The 25,899-nt window shown below is 45.9% G+C and overlaps 2 long non-coding RNA genes across 2 annotated transcripts in view; both read right to left on the bottom strand.

Moving 5' to 3' along the window:
• The window catches only part of LOC143415929 (uncharacterized), a 260,224-nt gene that overhangs the window by 62,356 nt on the left and 171,969 nt on the right, over positions 1–25,899 (bottom strand). The window lies entirely within an intron of this gene.
• LOC143415978 (uncharacterized) lies at positions 3,021–3,370 on the bottom strand. Its single transcript, XR_013096403.1, has 2 exons — positions 3,206–3,370; positions 3,021–3,058 (listed from the first exon to the last, which is right to left on the bottom strand). It is a non-coding gene; the product is annotated as an uncharacterized LOC143415978 (long non-coding RNA).

Here is a 25,899-nt window from a genome sequence, read left to right as displayed (position 1 = left end):
CTCCATCAAACTGTGCACTCGAATCAAACACAACGCGTATCTTCCCTGGCTTTTGGGGATGGTACACACCAAAAATGGGGAGATACCAGTTCTCTTTGTCTCTATTGGGAGGTGGTGCGAGCTCTGCATGTTGGTTATCTAGCATTTTCTGCATGAATTCCACAAAATGTGTTTTCATTTCTGGTTTCTTGTCGAGCGTACGTCGTAACGACATCAGCCGTTGGTAGGCGTAGGACCGGTTATCCGGGAGTTTGCGTCTGGGGGTTCGGAACGGGAGTGGTGCAACCCAGCTGTTTGTATTGTCCTTGAAGAAGCCTGCCATCTTTTTCAAAAAGATTACATCTTCAGCTGAATGAGCAAGGTGGTTGTCGTTGCTGGTGTGACAAAACACAGAGTCTCCCAAATTCTCAGCCGTGGGCTTTTGGTGTGAGAGAGCAGATGGCGGTTGACTGGAGATGGCTTTGGTTTGGCTCAGACTGAAGTCCTCCTTTACACTAAGGTGACTGTCGCAGGGAGTGAGATAGCTTGGGCGCCCATTGTCCAATACATAGGTTTTCAGAACATTCACTTTACTTGGCTTGTGGGCATTACCAAGACACACATCGCCAATGATAACCCAGCCCAGGTCAAGCTTCTGTGCAAATGGGTCATTATCTCTGCCATTGATTTGCTCCCTCACTTTGTGAACTCTCAGAAGGTTGCGTCCTATCAGCAACAGAATGTCTGCACTTGGGTCGAGAGGTGGTATTTGAGCAGCTATTGCTTTCAGGTGCGGGTGGTGTAAAGCAGCTTCTGCAGTTGGCACCTCTTCCCTGTTGTTGGGGATGGCATTGCACTCAATGAGCGCGGGGAGAGGGAAACTCATTTTTCCATCTAATGACTCAACCATGTAGCCACATGCTCTTCTACCAGTCGTGTGTGTTACACCACTACAAGTTTTCAGCATGTATGGTTCAGGTGTGGTTTGTATGTTAAATATGTCAAAAAACTCTGTCTTTGCAAGTGACTGGTTACTTTGATCGTCAATTATTGCATACATCCTTCTGGCGTTGTCTCGCTGACCCTTGGGATAGACTTGCACTAAGCAAACCTTAGAACAGGATCTCCCTGTGATTTTATTTCCACATACCTCTGTGCATGTGGCAGTAACATCCGGGTCTTGTGGATTTGCTTGCTCCCCGCCGTGCACTTCAGGAGATGAAGGAGGTCTGAGCATTTGCAGTGTTGGGGCAGGATGAAGAGCTGCCAGGTGTTTCTCACTATTGCACTCTTCACACTTAATCATGACTGTACAGTCTTTGGCTTGGTGGCCGGTGGAAGCAAGGCAGCGGTAACAAATGCTATTGTCTCTGAGGAACCTCTTCCTCTGCTCAAGCAGCATGGCTCTAAAGCCCCTGCATCTTTTGAGTGGGTGGGGTTTGTGATGTATGGGGCACTGTCTTTCAATGTCTTCGTCTGCTTTTTTTACCTTTGATCCCTCTGATGATATGTCCATCTTGTGCACTGTAACCGATGACCTTTGGTTGTGGTTACTTAACGGTTTTTCTTTTCTGTAGCTGGACATGTGGTTGGCATAGGAAAGAGTCGTGTTGAAAGGTGTGGTAAAGCTTGGATCATTCCTTGCTTTTGCTTGACGTTTCACAAATTCGACAAAGAATGAGAATGGTGGGAAGCTAACATTGTGGTCTTCTTTAAACTTTGACCCTACCATTGTCCACTTCTCTTGAAGATGGAAGGGCAGCTTCTCCACAATTGGATGTACTCCCCTAGCTGTGTCGAGGTAACTTAAACCAGGCAAATAACCATCTAGCTTTACAGCTTGGAGTTCACACAGCAGATCTGATAGGTCGCGAAGCTTGTGTGGTTCTTTACTGGAGAGCTTTGGAAAGTCTCGTATTCGGGCAAACAGGGAGTTTTCTATTGCTTCTGGTGAGCCGTAACATTCCTCTAGTCTCAACCATATCATGTTCAGACCGGCAGGTGGATGCTTTATGTTGACTGCTTTTAATCTCTTGGCGTGTTCAGAAGACTCTGGGCCTAACCACTTAATGAGTAGGTTGATTTCTTCAGTGGCTGTTAGACCAAGGTCCCTAACAGTGCTCTGGAATGTGGCTTTCCAACTAAGGTAATTTTCTGGCTTGTCGTCAAATTTAGACAGCCCTCCAGTTATTAGCTGACTCTTGGCTAAGAATCTGGCGAGGTCGCTTGCTATGGTGTCTGCATTATCATTTGAGCTTAATCCGTGCTGCAGTTGTAATGCATCGTGGAGAGTCTGTGGACTTACATCTCTTTGTAGTCGTCTCTCTGCCCCATCTTGTGGCATGAATGAGTACTGCACTGGCTCTTGTTTGGGACAAAGAGGTGTGTACATTACTGGTTGTTTGGATTGTTCATTCTGATATTTACTGTCATCATGGTGAGATGTAATGTCTGGAACCAGGTCAGTGTGGCTGTGTTTATTTATGTATTCACTCACTTTTTGCTCTGGGGTTACTTGTAGGGGTGACAATGGCCACTCTTCCCCTGATTCAGCTTTGTCAAATTGAGCTGCTGCTGACTCCATTACCTCTGCTTTAGCCAAGGCTGCATCTGCTTCCTTTTGGAGGTTGATTACATCCAGAGTTGCTTCTAGGCGGGCCTTTTCTACTTTAATGTTCATCTCCTTCTCAGCGTAAGCTAATCTGGCTTTTGCTGCTTGAGCTTCTGCTTGTGCCCGCGCTGCTGCCATACTGGCTCGGGTTGATGCTGACGACCTGCTTGAACATGCTGCAGATGATCTAACAGTCAGTTTTCCTGAAGACTTTGAGGACCTTCTTGAGCGAGTGGACCTTGCTTCCTCGTCGTTTTGACCTTCAGCCTCTGATTTCTCCATGTTAGAGTAGAACTGTCACTCGACGTCCCTCGCAGAGCGCTATGATTTCACTGTACTGTTGCACCCAATGTGACCCAGTGTCCTATATTGAGATTCACAGCCAGCTAAACTCTCTCTTGCATCACTTCCTCCAAGGAACAGGCACGTGTTGTATTTGGACAGGATTTAATGCAAAAAAGTGTGAAACTGAAATGATACAGAATACAGAAATGTCACATAAACATTAGCTTGGGTTGAACTTAAGTGGACATATAAAACACATCAAAAGTTTCCAAATCACTTCAATAATGTCATATACCCTCTCTTAAAGGTAAACACAATTAAGAAACTTACTCATATTGCCACTCAAAGGGATTTAACGGAGTGGATGGCTTTGGATCGGAGGAAAACACACCATGTCTTGCTTCACTCATGAGCAAACACTTCCTATCACACTTCTTTTAGTGACTAATTGGCTCAACATAGCAAACTGTGCAAACCTGCGCCCCCTATAGGCCTGGAGAAATAACATACAAACAGTTCCAGTACATTGCCATTAGTCGCTAGTGCTAATTTTAGGTAAATAGAAATTGGCAGCTAATGTTAATACCTTAATTTCTTGCCTTATAACAATGTGACCAGCTAATGCTAAGCAGGTGGCGTTATTAGCTAATGTTAATTTGAGGTGAATTAGCATTATCTGCTTATGCTAACAATGTTTGCTTTGTAAGAATGAAAGCAGCTAATGATACGAAGTCTACCGTTATTAACTAATGCTAATTTGATGTGAAGTAGCATTATCTGATAATGGTAACTCTTTTCCCCTGCATTATAACAATGTCAGGAGTTAATGCTAAGTAGGTTGCCATTAGGGGCTAACTCTAATTAGGGGTGAATAATTATTAGCAGCTAATGAAAATACAGTTTTCTCTTTCCTTATAACAGCTTGAGCAGCTAATGCTAATTTTAAGTGAATTAGCATTATATTAGTGAGCAGATAATGCTAAGTAGGCTGCCCTTATTAACTAATACCACGTTGACGTGAATTAGCATTATGCACTACCAGTGTTGGGTAAGTTACTTTAAATTAGTAACTTAGTTACATTGCTAGTTACTTCTATCAAAAGTAACTCAGTTGCTTCAAGTTACTCGTTACTTTCAGAGTAACTAGTTACTAGGGAAAGTAACTTTGGTTTTACTCAGAATTCTCCTGTTAATGTGTTGCTTCCGTAACTGGATACCCAACAAGATTGCCAGTCTTCTAGCTTGCTTACTTGCCACAAGTGCACTGTGCCACCTACCAATAGAAAGGAAAAAAATAATGTGCACATTTCCACGAGAGAAATCCCACGCCTGATTCTATCCTAGCCTGCTTTTTACATCCAACACGAAAACTGCAGTCGTGGTGCTTTCGATTGTACTCAGAACTCGGAAATTCTGCCTTCTGAATAGGAAGATGTAGGTAACACCAGACTGCAGATGGGCTGCATACAGGGCTGGACTGGGACAAAAAAAATCCTCCTGGGCATTTTGACTATGATTTTATGATTTTCCACCATTATAGGAAAAATCATAAAGCCTTTGAATGAAAATAAACGCTGTTGTGACAGTGATGTACACTGTTCTGATGGTATATATGTATCAATCTATCAATTGTTCGTTGTAAGACTCAGATAATTATTTTTTTTTTAAAGTGAGACATTTTAAATGAGAATAAGAAAGTGTTTCCTTGTGCCCCCTCTCCCTGTTAATGCCCTACCTGCCCCCCTGGCAACACTTTGCTAGACCCGCCCCTGCACAGTTACCAGCTGTCAGCTACTTAGAAAAGGATCCTGGTGTTATTTGTCTCTCAGCAACAGTTCATAACTTCAACTCATCCATTGATAGGTTTGTAGCATAAACCTATTCGCTGGAACGTTGAAGGAAATATAATTACACCGCAAAGCAAGACACAAGGTTCTGATTTACTCATGCATGAGGGAGGCCTGACTGAAGCCAAGTGTCGTCCCACCACTTGACCTCCGTCAGAGACTCTCAGCCAGGCTCCCCATAGCACTCCTTTTATTGTGGTTACATGAATATGCATAGGTTCATTGACATATAACATCTTACATAGGTACACATGTGAACAAAGAATACTGTGTGTGTGTGTGTGTGTGTGTGTGTGTGTGTGTGTGTGTGTGTGTGTGTGTGTGTGTGTGTGTGTGTGTGTGTGTGGTGTGGTGTGTGTGTGAGGTCAAGATGTGACCCTGTGAAGACTCCCTAAAGCTAGTGCCAGGATGTCTGAGTCCATCTAACAAAAGGCTCTTATACTTATACAGATATACATGTGCTTGCTATACCATAAATCAACAAGAAAAGATAAACTCTCCTAGGGAGCATGTGATTTATACCAAGGACACTCTAGAGGAATGAATGCTACACAGAGTTAATACAGACCTCCTTTAAGATGAAACATTCTTTCAATCTACAGATGATTACACACTTCTAAGCATATATGAGTAAATATTTCTAAGCATAAATGACAATCAACAATACAAAACCTATCATCCATGTCACCTAAAAGGTAAACCTGTTTCTCCATCACCTGTTCAGCTCTGATGATTCAGTAAGAACATCTCCTGGTTTCATCTTCATGTTTCCCTCTCACCACATATCCAAACCAACATCATGACCAGCAGTTTTACAGCTGTGGCTCCAGCAAACATCAGCTGATACTAGAAATTAATTTTAAATACATTCTAACAACAGCTGATCAAGCTTAAACATGCTGCTGTTGTTTAGCGCGACATCCGCTGGTTTCCTCTTTCTGGCGCAAAGCGGGAGATAAACAAACAAGAGAGATGATCAGCTGATCACTGATCAGTTTCATGATTGAAGTAGAAACAGGAGAGAGAGGGAGAGAGAATGAGAGGAGAAGAGGCAGCTGTGCAGCGTAAACACAGAATAACTCCAGCTTTGTGTCTTTTTCATTGTAGCTGAAGTCCGGGACAAACTGTTCCTTTTCACCTCAAAATGAAACGTGTAATATTTTCTCTGAATACAAGACGATTCCGTTTTTTACGGGACGGTTGGCAACTCTACTAACGAACCTTATGAACAAAATAAAGTTCAACATCAGTAACATCATAGCACCACCCAGCTGTATAGAAACTCCGTCATGCTAGCTAGCACGCAGTACGAAAAAGTCAGCACAAGGAAAATAAACTCCAGCTAAACTTGGTTTATATCTGACCCAGATGGACTGCAGGTCATAACTTCTTACCTGAAGTTCAGTTCACCTGACACTCTCGGACCAGCGGCCGCTTCGGGTCTCTCCTCTTGCCTCCCTTTGCCTTCATCCACCTGCTGGCTTCCACCACTTGCTAATGTTATTGAATCTGTGGAAGCTTTGTCATTATTTACAGTAAGCTTCCATTTCCAAATGTTAGCTGCTCCTGTCTGCCTCTTTGTCACACACACAGACTGAAATGATTCACAGCCTTGTTTCATCCTTCTGTCACTATCACTGTGGACATACAGCATGGGAAACATACACATGGCTGACACTTTATTAGGTACACTGGCATCTATCTCAGGTACACCTGTGACCTAGATGTTCCTGCAAACAGACTCCTTGGAGACCCCCTACATGAATATCCATGTACTATCCAGCTAGGCTAGTGTGTCTGTCCCTGAAAATATTCCTGCATGTGTGATTGTTCATGTCTCATCTGCAGGAAACAAACAGGAAGTGAGTGAAGGACACAGGAAATGTTTCCAGCTCTTCCTCCTCTATCAGACATTCTCCATACCTGAGAGTGTCCAGTCTCCAGCCTGGATCCTTCAGTCCAGCCGACAGCAGCTTCATTCCTGAGTCACCTGGATGATTGTAACTCAGGTCCAGCTCTCTCAGATGGGAGGGGTTGGAGCGCAGAGCTGAGGCCAGAGAAGTACAGCCTTCCTCTGTGATCAGACAGCCTGACAGACTGCAGACACACAAAACAACAATCTATCTGTCAACAATCGTTTTCTCTTTGTCACAATAACATCTATCCATTTACATCCATTCAATGTAACTTTATTTATAAGTGACAATTCCCAACAGACAACAACAGTCATCTGAAGCTGTTTAACAGTGTAAGGTAACAGCCTCCAATATTAGAGAGAAAGCCCCAAACATCAGACAATCCACTGTGAGCAGCACTTGGTGATGGTGGGAAGAAGAGCTCCCTTTGACACAAAGATCCTCCCAGTGAAAACAGGCTCCAGGAGGAGCATCTACCATGACTGGTTGTAGGGTGAGGGGAAAGAGAAGAGATGAGCTCAGAGAGACAAGAACAAAACACAAACTAAGGAGACAGAAGACAAAAGTTAAGGACACGCAGTAGTGACATATAAAAGCATCAGGAGTGAAAAGAGTGGAGAAGAAAGCAGAGCATCATGGGAAGTCCACTAACAGCCTGAGCCAATAGCAGCATAACTAAGGGATGGTTCAGGGTCACCTGATCCAGCTCGAACTATAAGCTTTATCAAAAAGGAGAGTTTGAAGCTGATCTTCAAAGTAGAGAGGGTGTCTGTCTCCTGAACTCTAACTGGGAGCTGCTGCCACACCCAGTCCAACATAGCCAGGCTGTCACGGTCTGCGGAGGCAGACCGTGCGGAAATGTGTGTGGTGGACCCAGGAGCGAACACGAGCGAGGATGCAGGAGTGGAGTTAAACAAAAGCGAGCCTTTTATTCTGGCTGATGAAAGGAACAAAACAGATTGAGGGCAGCATAAGAGTAATAGTTAAACAGAAACCTAAACTGGACATAAACTAAGGCAACGCTATGGCTGGAGATACGGAACACAGGGGGTGGTAACACAGACGACGCGACGCAGACTACATGAAACACAGAGACTAAATACACATGAGGGATGATCAGGGGAAGTGGCCACACATGGGGACGCAGCTGACACACATGAACTTAACGACAGGACAGGAGGAGTGAAACTGAATACACTGACAGTGAATGCAGGCCTTCAAAGTAAAACAGGAAACATGAGACATGAACCGGGGAGACGTAGTACAGGGGGAGGTGACATAACTGACAGCATGAACTTGACAGTACAAGACACACAGACATAAACACACGAAGGGCAAGGGAGACGTAATGCAAGGGTGATATATACAGATGGCTGGACTAACTTAATGAACCGAAACAATCAATAAACATCAAAATAGACTAAACACAAAATACTGGGTCGCACGACCCAGGACCATGACAGTACCCCCCCCCCCCCCCCCCACAAGGGCTGGCTCCCGACAGCCCAAACCCAGGAACCAAAACACAAGCAAAACAGAAAACACCCCACCCAGGGCGGGAGGCGGGGGACCAGGACGGAGGGAACAAAACGAACCAAAAACGAGGAGCACGAGAACAAAATTGAGCCCACAAATACACAAAAGAGTCCAGAACAGGAAGGCGAATGTCCAAAGAGGCCCGAAGGCCAACCCGAGAGGCGACAACACAAAAGTCCAGTCCAACCGTTCCGGAGGCCGGCCACGGGAAAGGTGGCCACGGTGACAGAACAGATCCGGAGGCCGGCCGCGCGGAAGGCAGCGGCGGCGGCGAAGGCGACGACGGAGCAGTTCAGGGGGCCGGCCGCGCGCAAGGCAGCAGCGGCGGCGAAGGCGACGACGGAGCAGTTCAGGAGGCCGGCCGCGCGGAAGGCAGCGGCGGCTCTCCAGTGTCAGGCATACTGGCCGAGGCCCGGTGGGCACGGGACCAGACGAGGCGGGGCCAGACGAAGACTCCGAGGCTGCGGCGGGGCCAGACGAAGACTCCGAGGCTGCGGCGGGGCCAGACGAAGACTCCGAGGCTGCGGCGGGGCCAGACGAAGACTCCGAGGCTGCGGCGGGGCCAGGTGAAGACTCTGAGGCTGCAGCAGACGAAGACTCTGACGAGGCCGGACCAGACGAGGCTGAAGACACGGAGGCCGGAGCTGCAGCAGACGAAGCTGAAGACATGGAGGCTGGAGCTGCAGCAGGCGAAGCACAGGCTGGAGCTGCAGCAGGCGAAGCACAGGCTGGAGCTGCAGCAGGCGAAGCACAGGCTGGAGCTGCAGCAGGCGAAGCACAGGCTGGAGCTGCAGCAGGCAAGGCACAGGCTGGAGCTGCAGCAGGCAAAGCACAGGCTGGAGCTGCAGTAGGCAAAGCACAGGCTGGAGCTGCAGTAGGCAAAGCACAGGCTGGAGCTGCAGCAGACGTGGACGAGGCTGCCGGTGGAGCAGCTGGTGGCTGAACGGGCCCCTTGGACCCTCCAGCGGAGACGGGTGGCTGAACGGGCCCCTCGGACCCTCCAGCAGAGACGGGTGGCTGAACGGGCCCCTCGGACCCTCCAGCGGAGACGGGTGGCTGAACGGGCCCCTCGGACCCTCCAGCTGACGTGGCATAGTGCTGGACGGGCGGCTCGGGCCCCCCAGCAGACGTGGCATGGTGCTGGACGGGCGGCTCGGGCCCCCCAGCAGACGTGGCATGCTGGACGGGCGGCTCGGGCCCTCCAGCTTACGTGGCATGGTGCTGGACGGGCGGCTCGGGCCCTCCAGCTGACATGGCATGAGGCTGGACGGGCTCCTCGGGCCCTCCAGCTGACGTGGCATGAGGCTGGACGGGCTCCTCGGGCCCTCCAGCTGACGAGGCATGAGGCTGGTGCGGTTCTCCTGAACCCCCAGCTGACAAGGAAGGTTGCTGGACGGGCTCCTCTGGCCCTCCAGCCGACGTGGCGTGAGGCCGGACGGGCTCCTCGGGCCCTCCAGCCGACGTGGCGTGAGGCCGGACGGGCTCCTCGGGCCCTCCAGCCGACGTGGCGTGAGGCCGGACGGGCTCCTCGGGCCCTCCGGCTGGAAGAGACGGCTGAAGCAGAAGGCAGTCTGAGGCGGAGAGAAAGCTCACGCCATTCCTAGCAGGCTGAGAAGCAGCCTGTACAGCCGACGTGGAAGGAAGCTGAACGGGCTCCTCGGGCCCTCCAGCTGACGAGGCATGAGGCTGAACGGGCTCTCCGGGCCCTCCAGCCGGAAGAGACGGCTGAAGCAGAAGGCAGTCTGAGGCGGAGAGACAGCTCACGCCATTCCTAGCAGGCAGAGAAGCAGCCTGTACGGCAGACGTGTGGTCCCCTTTCGCTGTCTCGTGAACCTGGGCTTCGTGTGGCGCGACTGTGAGAGCAACGCTAGAAAAAATCCTGGATCCTACAGAGTCAGGAATATGGTCTATGGTTTCGTTGTGTGCTCCTTCAAAGCAGTCACACACAGGTCTTTCAGCTCTGGAGCCCAATTCCGTTACAGTCTCCGGCCTCGGCAAATCAATGCTTGTCTCACTCTGCTTCATAGAAGGGACTTGAGGCACGAAAACGCAGTCACTTACCGGAGTTAATGCGGTGCAACGCCGGCGCCGCCCCCTTCTGGTAGCTGGCACGATGGGCGCTGATGGCACCAATGCAGTGGGTGGCGTAGCGGCGGTCTCCCCGTCTTCTGCCCACATCCTTGCCAGAAATGAGGCAGGCGAAGTGAAGTCTAAGCGGATTGGAGACGGCGAGCGGCTGGTAGGCTGTGCAGCAGGTGAGAAGTCCTCCTCCGGGATGAGCCAGGGCTTCCACCGGAGCTCATCCTCCCGATAAGCCCGTAACACCTGCTGCCGCTCTTCCTCGCCAAAGTCTATGGCCTCCGTCGTCTCCGTGCGCCACGCCGTGCGGCCAGACCGCGGTGAAGACGCCGACGCCGACGGGGCGCGAGTGGAAGGTGTGACGGTGGCGAGCCTCACCGTTCCGACTGCAACTGCTTCCGGCTCGCGAAGCAGTGGGGAAACGGGACAACAGCAGGGCTCTGGCGGCACAGCCCGCACACTGGGCAGCCGTGGAGTTGGAGAGCGGTGACGAGAAGGTCAGTGATCAGCGGGTGTAGTGCCTTCCATAGCCAGGGAACCACAGAGCGACTCCACCGTCTGGACGATCTCCCTCTCATGCGTCGCTGGGTCCGGCATGGTCGCGTCGTACTGTCCGCAGACCGTGCGGAAATGTGTGTGGTGGACCCAGGAGCGAACACAAGCGAGGATGCAGGAGTGGAGTTAAACAAAAGCGAGCCTTTTATTCTGGCTGATGAAAGGAACAAAACAGATTGAGGGCAGCATAAGAGTAATCGTTAAACAGAAACCTAAACTGGACATAAACTAAGGCAACGCTATGGCTGGAGATACGGAACACAGGGGGTGGTAACACAGACGACGCGACGCAGACTACATGAAACACAGAGACTAAATACACATGAGGGATGATCAGGGGAAGTGGCCACACATGGGGACGCAGCTGACACACATGAACTTAACGACAGGACAGGAGGAGTGAAACTGAATACACTGACAGTGAATGCAGGCCTTCAAAGTAAAACAGGAAACATGAGACATGAACCGGGGAGACGTAGTACAGGGGGAGGTGACATAACTGACAGCATGAACTTGACAGTACAAGACACACAGACATAAACACACGAAGGGCAAGGGAGACGTAATGCAAGGGTGATATATACAGATGGCTGGACTAACTTAATGAACCGAAACAATCAATAAACATCAAAATAGACTAAACACAAAATACTGGGTCGCACGACCCAGGACCATGACACAGGCTTTCTTTGCTGCTTTGACAAAACCTCAAATCCCAGTCAGAGATGATAAGCATCATCACAGTGATGATCATTTCTCTGTAACCCAGGCTTTCTGCTTCAGGATCTGTGCACGCTCACAGAACAAGGAGACCTTTAAACATCATTTCACTAAATGGATGGACTGAGCTCAGCCTACAGATGAACTGGTGCCAGAGATCATAAAGAACATCAAACAGTCAAATTCAACACTTTAATTGAAATATGAGATTAATGCTGCAGACAATCATGAACCTGGTGAATTCATGAACATCAAGACATCAAGCTCTGCCGGAGGTGTGCGTTGAAGATCTCGCGGACTGGGGCCTCTGCTAGACGTTCCCAGCACACCCTCACTACGCGTTTAGGTGCACCAGGTCTGTCCAGCGTCCTCCCCCGCCACCTGATCCAACTCACCACCAGGTGGTGATCAGTTGACAGCTCAGCCCCTCTCTTTACCCGAGTGTCCAGAACATATGGTCGCAGGTCTGGTGATACGATTACAAAATCGATCATCGACCTACGGCCTAGAGCGTCCTGGTGCCACGTGCACTTATGGACACTCTTATGTTCGAACAGGGTGTTCGTTATGGACAAACTGTGGTTAGCACAGAAGTCCAATAACAGAGCACCGCTCGGGTTCAGATCAGGGAGGCCGTTCCTCCCAATCACGCCCCTCCAGGTCTCGCTGTCGTTACCCACGTGAGCATTGAAGTCTCCCAGCAGGACAACAGAGTCTCCAGGTGGAGCACCCTCCAGCACCCCCCCCAGGGACTCTAAGAAGGCTGGGTACTCTGAACTGCCACTCGGCGCATAAGCGCAGATGACAGTCAGGACCCGTTCCCCGATCCTAAGGCGCAGGGAACAAACCCTCTCGTCCACCGGGAAAAACCCCAACGTACCGGCAGCAAGCCGAGGGGATATTAGGATACCCACCCCAGCCCGCCGCCTCTCACCAGGGGCAACTCCAGACTGAGACAGAGTCCAGCCCCTCTCCAGGAGACTGGTTCCAGAGCCCAAGCCATGTGTAGAGGTGAGCCCGACTCTATCTAGCCGGTACCTCTCAACCTCACGCACTAACTCAGGCTCCTTCCCCACCAGAGAGGTGACATTCCATGTCCCTATTGCCAGTCTTGGCAGCCGGGGGTCACGAAAGCACCTCACAAAACTTGCAACACGCCATAACTCACCTCAGAATGTTAGCACGTCGGAGCAGTATGCATCACGTGATAGAGCGGCTGTGGCATGCGGGACCTGTCGGTGGTCTGGATAGCATTTGGAGCTTCGCTAGCAACCTGGCATTTCATCTCCGACAAAGTTATCCCCGAGAGAAGTAAAGCAAGTGTGTAAGTTCATCTCTGAATGTTTGTAAAGCATTCCCACGTTAAGCTTAACAAGCTCAACGAGCGACTGCCTCTCACTCTCCGGCTGGTACTTCAATCGTGAAACTGCTTAAATGATCAGCTGATCAGCTTTTCTGTTGCGAGTCCGTCTTTGTTTTTGGCCCACTTCGCACCAGAAAGAGGAAACCAGCGGCTGAACAACAGCAGCACGTTTAAGCTTGATAAGCTGTTGTTAGAATTTATTTAATATTACTTTCTACACCAGGATCTTTTTCTACGTAGCTGACGGCTGGTAACTGTGCAGGGGCGGATCTAGCAAAGTTTAGCCAGGGGGGCCGATTGTGCCCCCTTTTCCCTCTTCATGCCCTAGACATACTTTTCTTTCTTATTCTCATTTAAAATGTCGAGCTTTTAATAAATAATTATCTGACACCCAAAGTTTTAATTTGATGTAAAATGAATAGAAGTCAATTACTGTATATAGTGACTATATATATACCCTAGTAAGCTATAGTACTTTTTCCTTTGGGAAGGTACCATCTGTGCAGTCTGCAATTTTGTTGAAGAAAGATGTTGAATCTATTTAATATTTCTTGAAAAATAATTGATTTCTGTGCATTTTTTTTCACACTGCATCAAATTAAGGTTGATTACGTCGATTAAGCATCATGAGGTGGAGCGTGAGGGGTGGTTCCCTATTTTTTATTTATTTATTTTTGTTGTTGCTGGGAGTTGGAACCCTATTAGTTAGGTTGCTTAATATTTACGCTAAGTACTCTTTAAAATACCAGAATAGGGAGGATGGTGTAGGTTTAAGTTTATTAGATTGATCAGTATTGCTGAACTATGAAAATTTTTTTTTTGTATACAGGTATAACAGAATAGCTTTAGTGTAGTTGTTGTTTTAAACTTGAGTATGAACTTGCAGACTTGCAAAATGCAGCAAGATATTTAAAAAAAACAGTTTTGTTGATTAAAAAACAATATATCGGATTCATATCGGTATCGGCAGATATCCAAATTTATGATATCGGTCTCGGTATCGGACATAAAAAAGTGGTATCGTGCCATCTCTAGCACAAACACAACTTCACACACTCAAAGTCCTGCACAGTAAATGAGCTGATGAGCGTTTGTGCTGCTGCCTGATAACAGAACAATAGTTCTGCTGCTTCCTGTTCTGGAAACACACATTTATAAATGTTCACTTGCTGTTGATCAAAGGTATGTTGGTGGCTCTGGACGCTGAGGGAACTTTGTAAAAAACTAGATCAAATGTTAACGTCCTGGCAGAGGCAAAGAACTTTGATTTGATCTTTGATTAGATTCATGTTTCAGCTCAGACTGACAGAAATATTTGAACAGCAGTGTTAAAGGGAACACTGCTGTTAGAAAGCACCTGATCTGTTTCTGCACACTGAATGTTGCACTTCTCACACTGCAGCACTATTAAAATAAGTACACAATGCACTACTTTTGAACTCACGATTGAATGTTGCTGTAACAAAGCCATTAATGATGATTCAAAGTGTTCATGGTTTCCCAGCACAACAAATGATTGCACAAGTGTGACTGATCCACTTTCTAATGTGTGTGTAGCCCACACTGTGTGTCACTGTGTCACAGGTGAGTCTGTGTGTCCAGGTTCTATGAGGACAACAGGATATAGTGACTGAGTCCAGCAGCTTAAAATCTGACTCCATCCTCCATTTAAATAACTCACAGCAACAACTGAATAGCTTTGCCTTTGTGTAGCTGACACTTCATTTTAATCTCCTTCTATTCTGGTTCATCTGGTCTCAGTTTCTATAAGCACACAGGTTTCATCAGGGACTGTATGACCTCAGTGATCTTTGCTGGGCCTTAATGCTCTGAACAAAGCTGCACATCACAAGACTAAATAGAAATGAATCAGTCTTTACTTTACTACTTCCTGTCTTGTTAATATAAGAGTATGTTGCCCTTCAAAGCACCTCCACTTCTCCTCTTATTAGAGGACTGCCTTATTATGAATCTGCTAATTCTGTCAGTTGATGAAAGAAAAATGCTTGATCTCACCTGAGAGTTTCCTTTTTTTTTTTTTTTTTTTTTTGGCCTGTCCCGTTTGGCTCTTTTGCCATCAGAATTGTTGTCTAAAGGCAAAGAAAGATACCCAACGGATTTACTTTACCAAACTGACCATCCCAGCCTTGCCGTAATGGTCCATTTGATTCACCTTTTATTGTTTATTTTATTTTCACTTACTGAATACGGGACAGACTTGACTGGGGGAAAGAAGGGGAGAAAGAAAGAGGGAAAGAGAAACAGCTGAAAAGAGGGACGGGGGAGAAGGGCAAAAGACAAAAACCAACAGAACGGGCAGAGAAAAAAAATGCAAATATCAATCACCTGGATCACCTGCTGAGAAAGAAAAAAAGAGAGCAAGCAGAAGAGAACAAGAGTAATAGAATAAACAACATCACAATGATATATGGGAATATGACAGTAAATACTAAATGTTAAACATTATTGTGCAGCACATAAGATCAACAGAACACAGTGTGCTTTGAGGTAGGAGCCAAAATGGGTGTAGTTTGTGGGTGTGATCACCCGTGTGTACACCTGTGAGCATGGACGCGCTTGTTTTTTGTTTTTTTAAAAGGTTCCTTCATGTAATAATCTGCTAGAGGGTGTGGGGGGGCCACAGCCCCGTCCTTCAGGGCATGAAGCAGGTGTGGAGGAGATCAAAACTCCAGACATCCAGAGGCCCCCAGAACACAAGAGACCAAGGAAGACCAACAGAGGGGCAGCTGCGCCACTGTCCCGGAAAGAGCTGAGGAGAGTCCAAGATGAGGGCTCACTCAGCAGCCGCGGAGCAGAAGCCAGGGGGAGTTGCAGTGACGCGCCCGTGAGCTCCGCCAGCTGCCAGCTGCGCCTGAGTGACCGAGCCCCAGGCCGAGAGGCCGGGGGCACCCCACCTCCGAAGTGGCCCGAGCGAGCCCCAGGCTCCAGGCCCCGATAAGCGGCCGCCAAGGAGTGAGCTGGTGTGTACCTGGACGCCCATCCCCGGACACAAAGAGCCACCAACGCACCAATGTCTGAGGGGGTCCGCCACTGGCAGGGGAAGTGGTGGTAGGGGGAGATAGGCCTCCAAACCTTGGAGGGCCTGAGATGTCCCCAGAGAGGTGGCGCCTGACACCCAACCTGACATATAGACACAGACATACAGGCACACACAGATACAAACATCCATTCCCACCTTCATGCTCTCATATGCACTTACTCCACACTCAACCAACGTGGAGACAGACATAAAGAGACGTTGTACACACGATCACACTCCCCAAGCGTACTCTACAAACCGGGTCTAGGTGCCCCCGCCCCTGGAGGGGGGAACTGCACCCAGACCCAGGTGGTGTTACCCTTTTCCCTGCGGTGGGGGGAGGCAGACCGCCCCGACTCCGCAGCAGCAGGAAGGCTCCACACTCCAGACCGCAGTCGGACGGCCAACTCCTCCTCCTAGCCCCCCTGCTCCAGCAGGTCGCAGAGAACGGGGGTGAGAGAAGACTCCAAACCTCCCTCCACCCGCTCATTGTAATGTTGATGCATGTGTGTTCTAAGGTGCATTTAAAACCCAGGAGGGCATGGAGCTACCTGCCAGAGAGCAGCAGGTACGCGTATGGTCCCTCCTGCTAGCCCTCAATGTCTACGTGTATTTAAAATTGAGAGGTGGGCAACGATGCCAGGGGTGGGGTGTACACCCTGATGGTACTTTGGACTCCGTGTATCGTGCCCGCCCCCAAGATCCTATATGTATGTGTAATGAGAGTGTGAGTAATGTGAATGTCTAAGTTGTGGGATAAAATTGAGGCAGAGGCAGCCAGAAGGGGACAGAGGGGGGGGTAGCCTCCTCTGCACCTTGGTGACATACCCCTACTCCAAGGCCCTGCATGTGTGGGTGGTTGTGGTGGAGCGGGAAGAGGGAGGCAGCTGGAGATGGGGAGGGAAGGAAGGGAGGGGCAAGTGACCCCTCCCTGGGGCCAGCTCCCCCGCTGACCCCAGTAGGCACCCCCATACTCCGCGACCCGCCAGGGAAAGGGGGCCCAGGCCCATCCAGACCGGGCCCAGTGCAGCAGCGCCGCCCGGCCCCACAGAGCCCGGGACAGTCCACCCAACCCCACCACAGAGAAAACTGCACCCACCCCACCATCCACTCATCTTCCAGACTACATAAGACAATAAACACCCTGGCTGAGATCTCAGCACAGACCCTCCCCTAGCCCCGCTGCACGCAGCCGCGAGGAAACAGTCACCGGAGAGCCAACAGAGCCCCTAACCGGACATGACCGCTACCCCGGGTTGAGCCCCCCAAGGAAGATGCCTCCGGGGAACCCCCCGACGCCCTGAGCCTGTCCCTACCCCCACACCAATCACAACAGTGAAGGCGGGACCAAACTATGACCCCCCACCCCCACTAGGTGATGGAGCTGATCAAAGGAGCCCAGAGCAATTGATCTGATGTGGTGGCAGAGGCTGTATCAAGACTAATGTAATCTAATAGATAATTTCTATATTGGTTAGAATTAAGATTATTTTTATTTTTCCAGTTCATGAGGACTGTTTTCTTGGCTATGCATAGGGCAGTGAAAACCATATGGGCGATATTCTTTTCTGAAGTGACATTATCTAAGCTGCCCAACAAACACACTAAGGGGGAAGTTGGAATGTTACATTTCAGACACTTCGATAAGTCTTCACATATCTCGCGCCAAAACTTCTGAACTGGTGGACAGAACCAAAGAGCGTGAATATAATTGTCCGGTGAATTGGTTTGGCAGTGTGAGCAGTTGTTGGTAGACGTAAAGCCCATCTTGAACATCCGATGACCTGTATAGTGTACTCTATGTAATATTTTGTATTGAATTAATTGAAGACTGGGATTTCTAATTAGATGAAAGGTTTTTAAGCAAATCTGAGACCAGAAGTTTAGGTCTAAGTTAACTGATAAATCCGCTTCCCATTTTGCAATAGGAAGTGATATTGATTCATCTGTTTTAGAAAGCATTCTGTATATTTTGGATAGTAATTTGGGGGTTTTAAGAGTAAGAAATTGAACCACACTTGGTGGTGTTTGTAGTTCAACTTGACCCGGTTTAAATTTCTTTTTTACTATGGATTTAATTTGTTGATATTCTAAAAATCTTTTCTTGTTGATCCCATATTGTGTAACTAGTCCGTCAAATGAAATAAATTCTGTTCCTTCTAGTATATGTTCTAAATATTTGATTCCTTTATCACTCCAATCTGAAAAGTTTATCATATTATTGTTTTGTAATATGTCAGGGTTGTTCCAGATAGGTGTACGTTTGCATGGGATTAATGAAGACGCCGTCAATTTTAGAAACTCCCACCATGCTGTCAGAGAAGAGCTGATGTTGATGCTTTTAAAGCTTTCATGTCGTTGGATGTTTGAGCTGATAAATGGTAGGTCTGAGATCTCTAGATTATTGCAGAGTGCTTGTTCTACATCTAGCCAAGGTTCATCTAAGAGGGTGTGTTTTAGCCATCCTGAGATAAACTGAAGCCTGTTGGCTAAGAAGTAGTGCTGAAAGTTAGGCAGTTCTAGTCCTCCTTTATCCTTGGTCTTTTGTAGTGTTTTTAAGCTTATACGTGGGGGTTTATTTTTCCAAAGGAATTTGGACATACATGAATCTAGGGATCTGAACCAATCTTGTGGCGGTTTAGTTGGGATCATTGAGAATAAATAATTTATTTTTGGTAAGACCATCATTTTTATAGCGGCAACCCTTCCCATGAGTGATATGGGTAGACATTTCCATCTAGCCAGATCATCTTCTACCTTCTTTAAAAGTGGGATATGGTTTAATTTAGTTAGATCTGCAAGCTTGGGAGAAACATTAATACCTAAATATTTTATATTTCCCGATTGCAGTGGTGTAGAAGAGGAATTATGGAAGGAGCAATTAATCGGTAGGACTGTAGATTTTGACCAGTTAATTGAGTAATCTGATATTCTTGCAAAAGAGTTTATCAATTCAATCACCCCAGAGATATTGGTTTGTGAATTTTGGAGAAAGAGTAACACATCATCCGCATAAAGGCTGATTTTATGTTCCACGTTCTTGCATTTTATGCCCTTAATTACTGAATTCTGTCTAATTGCTGCTGCTAGTGGTTCAATAAAAATTGCAAATAGTGAAGGGGAGAGTGGGCATCCCTGCCTGGTGCCCCTCAAGAGACAGAAGCTGGAGGATGTCTGGTCATTTGTTCTAACACAAGCTGTTGGGGAATTATATAATATTTTTAACCAGTTTATGAAAGAGGATCCAAAACCAAATTTGTGTAAAGTTGCAAATAGAAATTTCCAGTTAACTCTGTCAAATGCTTTTTCTGCGTCTAAAGAGAATATTGTAGTTTCTAGGTTTTTACTGTATGAGTAGTCTATCAAATTAAGTAATCTACGTGTATTTGTTGATGAGTGCCTACCTTTTATGAAACCAGTTTGGTCAGGATGAATTAAGAGGGGGGTTATTTTCTCCAGTCTCTTTGAGAGAGCTTTGCAGATTATTTTAAGGTCTACATTTATAAGGGATATTGGACGATAGCTTGAGGGATATACAGGGTCTTTGCCTGGTTTTAGCAGGAGATTAATGTTTGCAGAATTCATATTTGATGGAAGTCTGCCCTTTTCTTTAATTTCCAACAACGCTCTGTAGAAAACTGGTGCTAGAATCGACCAGAATTCTTTGTAGAATTCTGCAGGAAAGCCATCTGGACCTGGAGCCTTATTATTGTGCATACTTATCAGGGCTTCCTGGAGTTCACCTGGTGTCAGTGGTGAATCCAGTGCCATTGCTTGAGTGTCCAATAATTTTGGAAGAGTTATGTTGTCCAAAAACTGATCAATTTCTTTTTTAGATGGGTTTATTTGTGGTGAATACAACGTTTTATAGAAATCCCTGAAGATGTTGTTTATTTGTATCGGTTCATATAATGTGTTCCCAGATGAATCTTGAACAGCACATATAGTTGTTTTTTCTTTATTTATTTTTAGCTGGTTTGCTAGAAATTGACCGGATTTATTACCATGTTCATAATTTTGTAGGCGTAGTCTTTGTACTAAGAATTTTGTTTTTTTATCAATTATCTCATTTAATTCTAGTTTTGTTTTGCGTATTTTGTTCAATGTTTCCTGATCTTGGTGGGACGCGTAGGCTTCTTCTAGTGATTTGATGTTTTTTTCTAATTCCTGAATATTTTTGTTTTCTTTTTTCTTTTTATGTGATGAGAAAGAAATTATTTTACCTCTCATCACAGCTTTCCCTGCTTCCCATAGAACAGAAGCTGATGTTTCGGGAGTGTCATTATAGTTCAAATATGAAGTCCACTCTTTTTTAAAATATTTAATAAAGTCTTCATCTTTAAGTAGTGATATATTAAATCTCCAGTTTTTACTTGGCGTAGTATTATTCTTGTGCATTAGTGTTAAAGATACAGGAGCATGATCGCTGACAGCTATAGGATGAATCTCAGTGTCTGAAATGTCACACAGCAGTGAGCTGCTGACCAAAAAATAATCCAGACGAGAGTAGGAGTGATGGACATGTGAGAAAAAAGTATATTCCTTACTGGTGGGGTGAAGGGAGCGCCATGCATCGCAAAGACCAAAGTCGCTCATATACTGTTTGATTATATTTGTGGACTGCCAATTACGCTGAGTTCCCGCTGTATTGAGCCTATCCATGTCTTCATTTAGTCCAAGGTTGAGGTCACCTCCAAGAACAAGTGTGCCATCTAAGTGTTCAGAGAGTGCACTGAAAAAACCGTGAAAGAATGAGGGATCATCAACATTTGGACCATATACACTTGCAATACATAGCTTTTTATCAAGTATTAAGTAAATATTATTAGCTACTAATGGCAGCTTACTTAGCATTAACTCCTCACATTGTTATAATGTAAGGGAAAAGACTTAGCATTATCTAATAATGTTGACCGTGGCAACCGTGACTGGAAAAGTTCAGAACTCTGTTTGCTAAAGATTTAGGAGTGTTTCTCGATAGCTCTTTCTCATTTGTGAAACAAATAAATTCTGCTTTTAAAACCAGCTGTAAGGTTTGCTTAGAAATATTTACTCATATATGAGTTTTATAATCGATTGCATGATGATAGAGGTTTGATCCTCAGTAGTCTGTAAAGACTCTGTGTGCCTTCCAGAGTGCTCTGGCATGCACACACCACTTGGGGCCATGAGAGAGGTCGTACCCTCTCTTACTGATTTATGGTGTAGGACAGGGGTCTCAAACTCAATTTAGCTGGGGGCCGCTGCAGGCAGAGTCTGGGTGAGGCTGGGCCGCATTAGGTTTTCCACAAGAAAGGCATGGTTAAAAAATTCCAATCTTCTCAAATCTCTTTATTTTTATTTTTTAACACAAAATATGAAAAATAAATAAACAAATTAAGAATTAATAAGAAAATAAATCAATCTGTAATACATAAATAAAACAATAATAAGATATTTTTAGTCAGTGAACTTGTGTGTTTTCTATATCTGCTGTATTTAGATTGAAATGTCTGTATTAACAGTTCTATAACCTTCTTCTGAACATGAATGGAACACTGTAGAAAATGAACTGTTCTTCTGAACATGGCTTCTCTTGCCTACTCCTTGCTGCTAGAGACCTGGCAGCGTTTCCTCTCGCATAGCCGAGCCAGATTTGGCCTGAGGGAGGAAGCAGTTGCGACCCTCAGTATGTCTTGAAGATGATCATCCGTAAGTCTGGACCTGTACTTGGACTTATTGAAGTTCAAAGTGGAGAAGAGCTTTTGGCACAAGTATGTGCTACCAAAAAGGCACATGGTCCGCTTGAACATTCGGGAAAGCCGAGGGAAACTAGGGCTCAATTCTCTCAAAAATTGTCCAAGCTTGTCTGCTTTTCCACTCACCTCCCTGAACGTTGATTTGAGTTCAGAGTTGCACTGCAGCTCAATGAGCTCCATTTGAAGCACAGAAGGGGCATCTTGCACATCAAAGGAGAAGGGGTCCGCAAAAATGTGAAAGGTGGCTCTGTGTGTCTTGAAGTCAGCAAAGCTGTGATCAAATTCCTCCTGTAGCCTCAAAATGACATCAACATACTCGTCAGCACTGAATGGTGTGCCTGCATCCACGAGTGCCTTGCATGCTGGGAAATGGCAAAGGTTTGTCTGAGAGAGCTGAGCTTTCCAGAGCGCCAGTTTTGTGGAGAATTTTTGGTTTAAAACCAAAAAGCCATTTTTGGTTTGTGATGAGTGTTTTGTGAGCTTCTGTTTTGTGAATCGCTCTTTGTAATTTAGAAGATCGTGCAGAAATGTGCGCGCCCTTATCTGAGAGGACACGGAGAGAGTGTCGCAGACTCGAGGTGAGGAGATAAACCTTGGAGCTGGATGGCCTGCACGTTACCCATGTGCATCTTTTCAGTGACATCAAGTGAACCCATAATAAGCATTTCTATGTCTTAGACATCATGTCCATTTCTAATGAGAGATTATTTTTAAATGAGGGAAAGCTGGTCTAACAACACGCTTACAACAGAGCTAAAGGTTCACCACAGTGAGACGGTGGGACTCTGATAAGAACTGAAACACTGTGTATGAACAGCTGAGACAAAACTATATATAAACACTCATTTATTCCAGTTTAGTTTACAATGATTTCAAAGTAATGTGCAATGATTCATGTTCATGAGCTGTTACAAACACAACTATTGATTTGTCTATATATGGTCGGACTACAAGGCTTGTGTTGAGGCTCTTGGAATAATGTGTGAATTACAGCAAGAAATGATGGTTTTCCATTTTACCAAAGTGGAATAAAATCACCACAGCAAAGAAATAATGTTATTGTCTGCAGCTAAAATATATGGTGAACATGGTTTTATAATAATGTGCAAACACAACCTCACTCTGCTCTATACGAGGAGCCAACCACAGTTTAAGATGTCTGTAGAGTTTTATTCATTATCTTTAGACAAACAAAGAAAGCACCATCCATTCGTCTCCAGTCTGTATGAAAAACAGGGGAAAGGTCAAATTAAACCTTTGAAATTCCTTTCACAATAAATCCACAAATAAACAAAATAAAACATAGAAAAGTGTTTAAACCCACTTTTCCATAAAGCTGTCAATAGGAAATGTTCCAGTAAACATGTCTGTGTTTCTGCTGTTTTCCTTTCATGCGTCCACAGCTGACAGGTAACCCTATTGGAGTCGCCATAGTGACGGGTGGCGTCTCAGCTTCAGCGTGTTGATGGGCACAGCCATGGTTACCACAGCTGGAGTTGGTATACGGCGAGCTGTGAGAGGACAGAGATGGAGAACGCACATTTAACTCTTTAACAGGAGATACGTTACGACTAACAGACGACTGCTGTCTACATGATGTCTTTGCAGCCCTTATGCTACATGTTACACAACTTTTCTTCATGCCAACAAGACTGAGGTGCCACATAGTCGACACATACAGCTGATTATGATGCATGTTTTACTATTGCTATGTTCACATCATCTGCTTGGCTTTATCACTGAGAGCCTGGAGATCCTCTGACGTGTGCATGGCTGATGTGAAGTATGATTAGTCCTACATGACATCAACAACAGAGGCAATGAAAGCTTTGTTGTTAACAGGTTGTAGGTAAAGTCAAATGTCTACTTCTACACTTGTGTTGGGTAAAGTTCTTCTCACTGCAGCAGATTTATATCTGTGCTTTCACAGGGCGTGATGTGGAGCTCAGCGCTGAGGTGCAGGTCTCCTTGGAGACGGCATCCTGGCTGAAATATTATCATGCTTCCAAAACATTTCAGCTTTTATTTTGAAAGAAACAAGACTTGAAAACGAGTCCCCTTCTTCCTCTTTGTCTTTGTTCTTCAGAGGAGTGTCACCTGGACAAACTCAGGGCTGTTCTAGAGCCTTTCTTATTATTTGACTCCATAGAAATAAAACTGAATGGAATCAAACAAAAACTCCCAAACAGCTAAAACACTTTGCTTTATTCTCTTTTTTAACAAATACGTTGAAGTCCATCCACAACAACACAGCTGAGATCTCCTTTGTAATCAAGTGTTTCCATCCTTTGTACAGATCTGCATACAAAACAATCATTTACGTCCCACAGAAGTCTAGTTACACGTAACTATACAAGAACTGGTGAATGACAGAAACATAAGACACATGATCACAGGTGATAACAAAAAGAGAAAGAATTCATGTGTTAGTGATGTTTTTCAGCCCTGATGGCTCATGTTGGAGAAACAAGCTGAGGTACGTGGAAAGTTCACACACACAAGTGGGCGTGAGCGCACACACACAGAGAGAAACACAACTGAAGCATCTGTTTGCTGTTTCTGCTTTCATCATCTCTGCTGCTGTGTCAGGCTGGGGTCTCTCAGTGACGTGGTTGAGGTGAAGTATGACGAGTATCCCTGATTCAGTCCATGGAGACAAAGGGCAAAGAAAGCTGTTGTTAACAAACTCTATGGTGATGTGGCATTTAGCTCTGACTCTACGCTCTGCTGAATCCTTTGAACCTGCTGATCAGTAAAGCTCTACGTGCTGCAGCAGATTGACCTCATCTGTGTTCACAGGTGTGGACCTCAGCGCTGAGGTGCAGGAGACTTTCATTCAGTTCTCCCTGCAAACAGCATCCAGCCTGGAAATACTGTCATCTTTCCCACAAATGGTGCTCTTATCTCAGAGAAGAAGTCTGATGGAAATAACTGCAATCAACAGTGATGTTCTGCACAGATCACTTTTCCATTTTGCTCTCTAGATGAGTCCCAGCTGCCTGACCTTGTGTCCAGGTGATCGTCTCACTGAGGAGCTTTTGTTCTGAAAATCTCACGTCCATCACCTGTTTCCTTTTTACTATCTCTGCTCTTTCTTTATTCACAATGCTCATAATATCACACAATTATATTCATCACCTGCATGTTTTTATCCAGCTGCTGTTAGAACCAAACAAATAAAAAGGATGAAAAGCCTGAAATCCTTTGATTTATTACATTTGAAACAAATATGAGAGCATCCCTAACAGCACAGCTGAGACCTTTGTTTTAATCAAGCCTTTGTATCGACACACTTGTAAAGATTCATATACAAAACATAATAGAATAAATCAATATAAAATACACATAATCACAAAAATGCAGCCATGTTGTGAGTTTGCATCTAAAACATGCATGTTTCCCTTTGTACAGGCAGGTTTACAGCAGACAAAGCAACACGCTGATCGACTTTGACCGCTGCAAAAACAAAACACCCACCAAGTCTGAAGTCGATCAGAGGAACTGTTGACAGACTGACAGACAAACAGATGCTTGATTCATTAGTGCGATTAAATGTTCTTCTTTAGCAGCATCACTTCATGTGTTTGTGTTCCAGGAATAAAGGTCTGTTTAAACTGGACGTCTCCTCAGCATCACTCGTGCTGTCGTGGTTTCAAAGCTGTGCAGAAAGAATCTGAGGGATGATACAGAGGTGACCAAAGTTACAAACATCCAGCTGTGCTGCAAATGTTTGCAGAGCTCCAAACTCTTTGGCTTTCTGCAGAGCAAGTATGGAAGAAGCACCTGAGCTAACTTCAGTTTAGACGATATGAGGAAAAATGCTGCTTCCCAAAGTTTCCTACAAGTATCCAGTTTATATTTAGAGAAGCGAAGGCTCTTTATCCTGACAACTACTCCCTGGTGGATCCCTGTCCTGTGACAGCAGCAAAGACTGTGTATCAGTATCATCAAAGCCACTTCAATAACCAGTGTTTAAAGCTCTCTAGCAGATGGACTTCAGTGGCAGCAGCCTCTGTCTGCTGTGTACAGAAGGTTCTCTGATGAAGCACACAGCAGATGCTGCACTACAACAGTAGCAGCAGCTCAGCTTCAGTTTGCTTCGACGCCCTTTTTGACCTGTGAAACAGCAGAAAATGAAACATTTCAACACCCGTTTGTTAGCGTGAGCTATTCTGCTGTTTTTCATCATTTCACAGGTGAAATAAAATCACATTTACTTCCTGTAGGAGT

This window comes from Maylandia zebra, unplaced genomic scaffold (assembly GCF_041146795.1).
Source record: "Maylandia zebra isolate NMK-2024a unplaced genomic scaffold, Mzebra_GT3a scaffold11, whole genome shotgun sequence".
NCBI lineage: Eukaryota > Metazoa > Chordata > Actinopteri > Cichliformes > Cichlidae > Maylandia > Maylandia zebra.
Note: the sequence above shows the minus strand (reverse complement) of the source record. Positions and strands in the feature narration are given on the sequence as shown.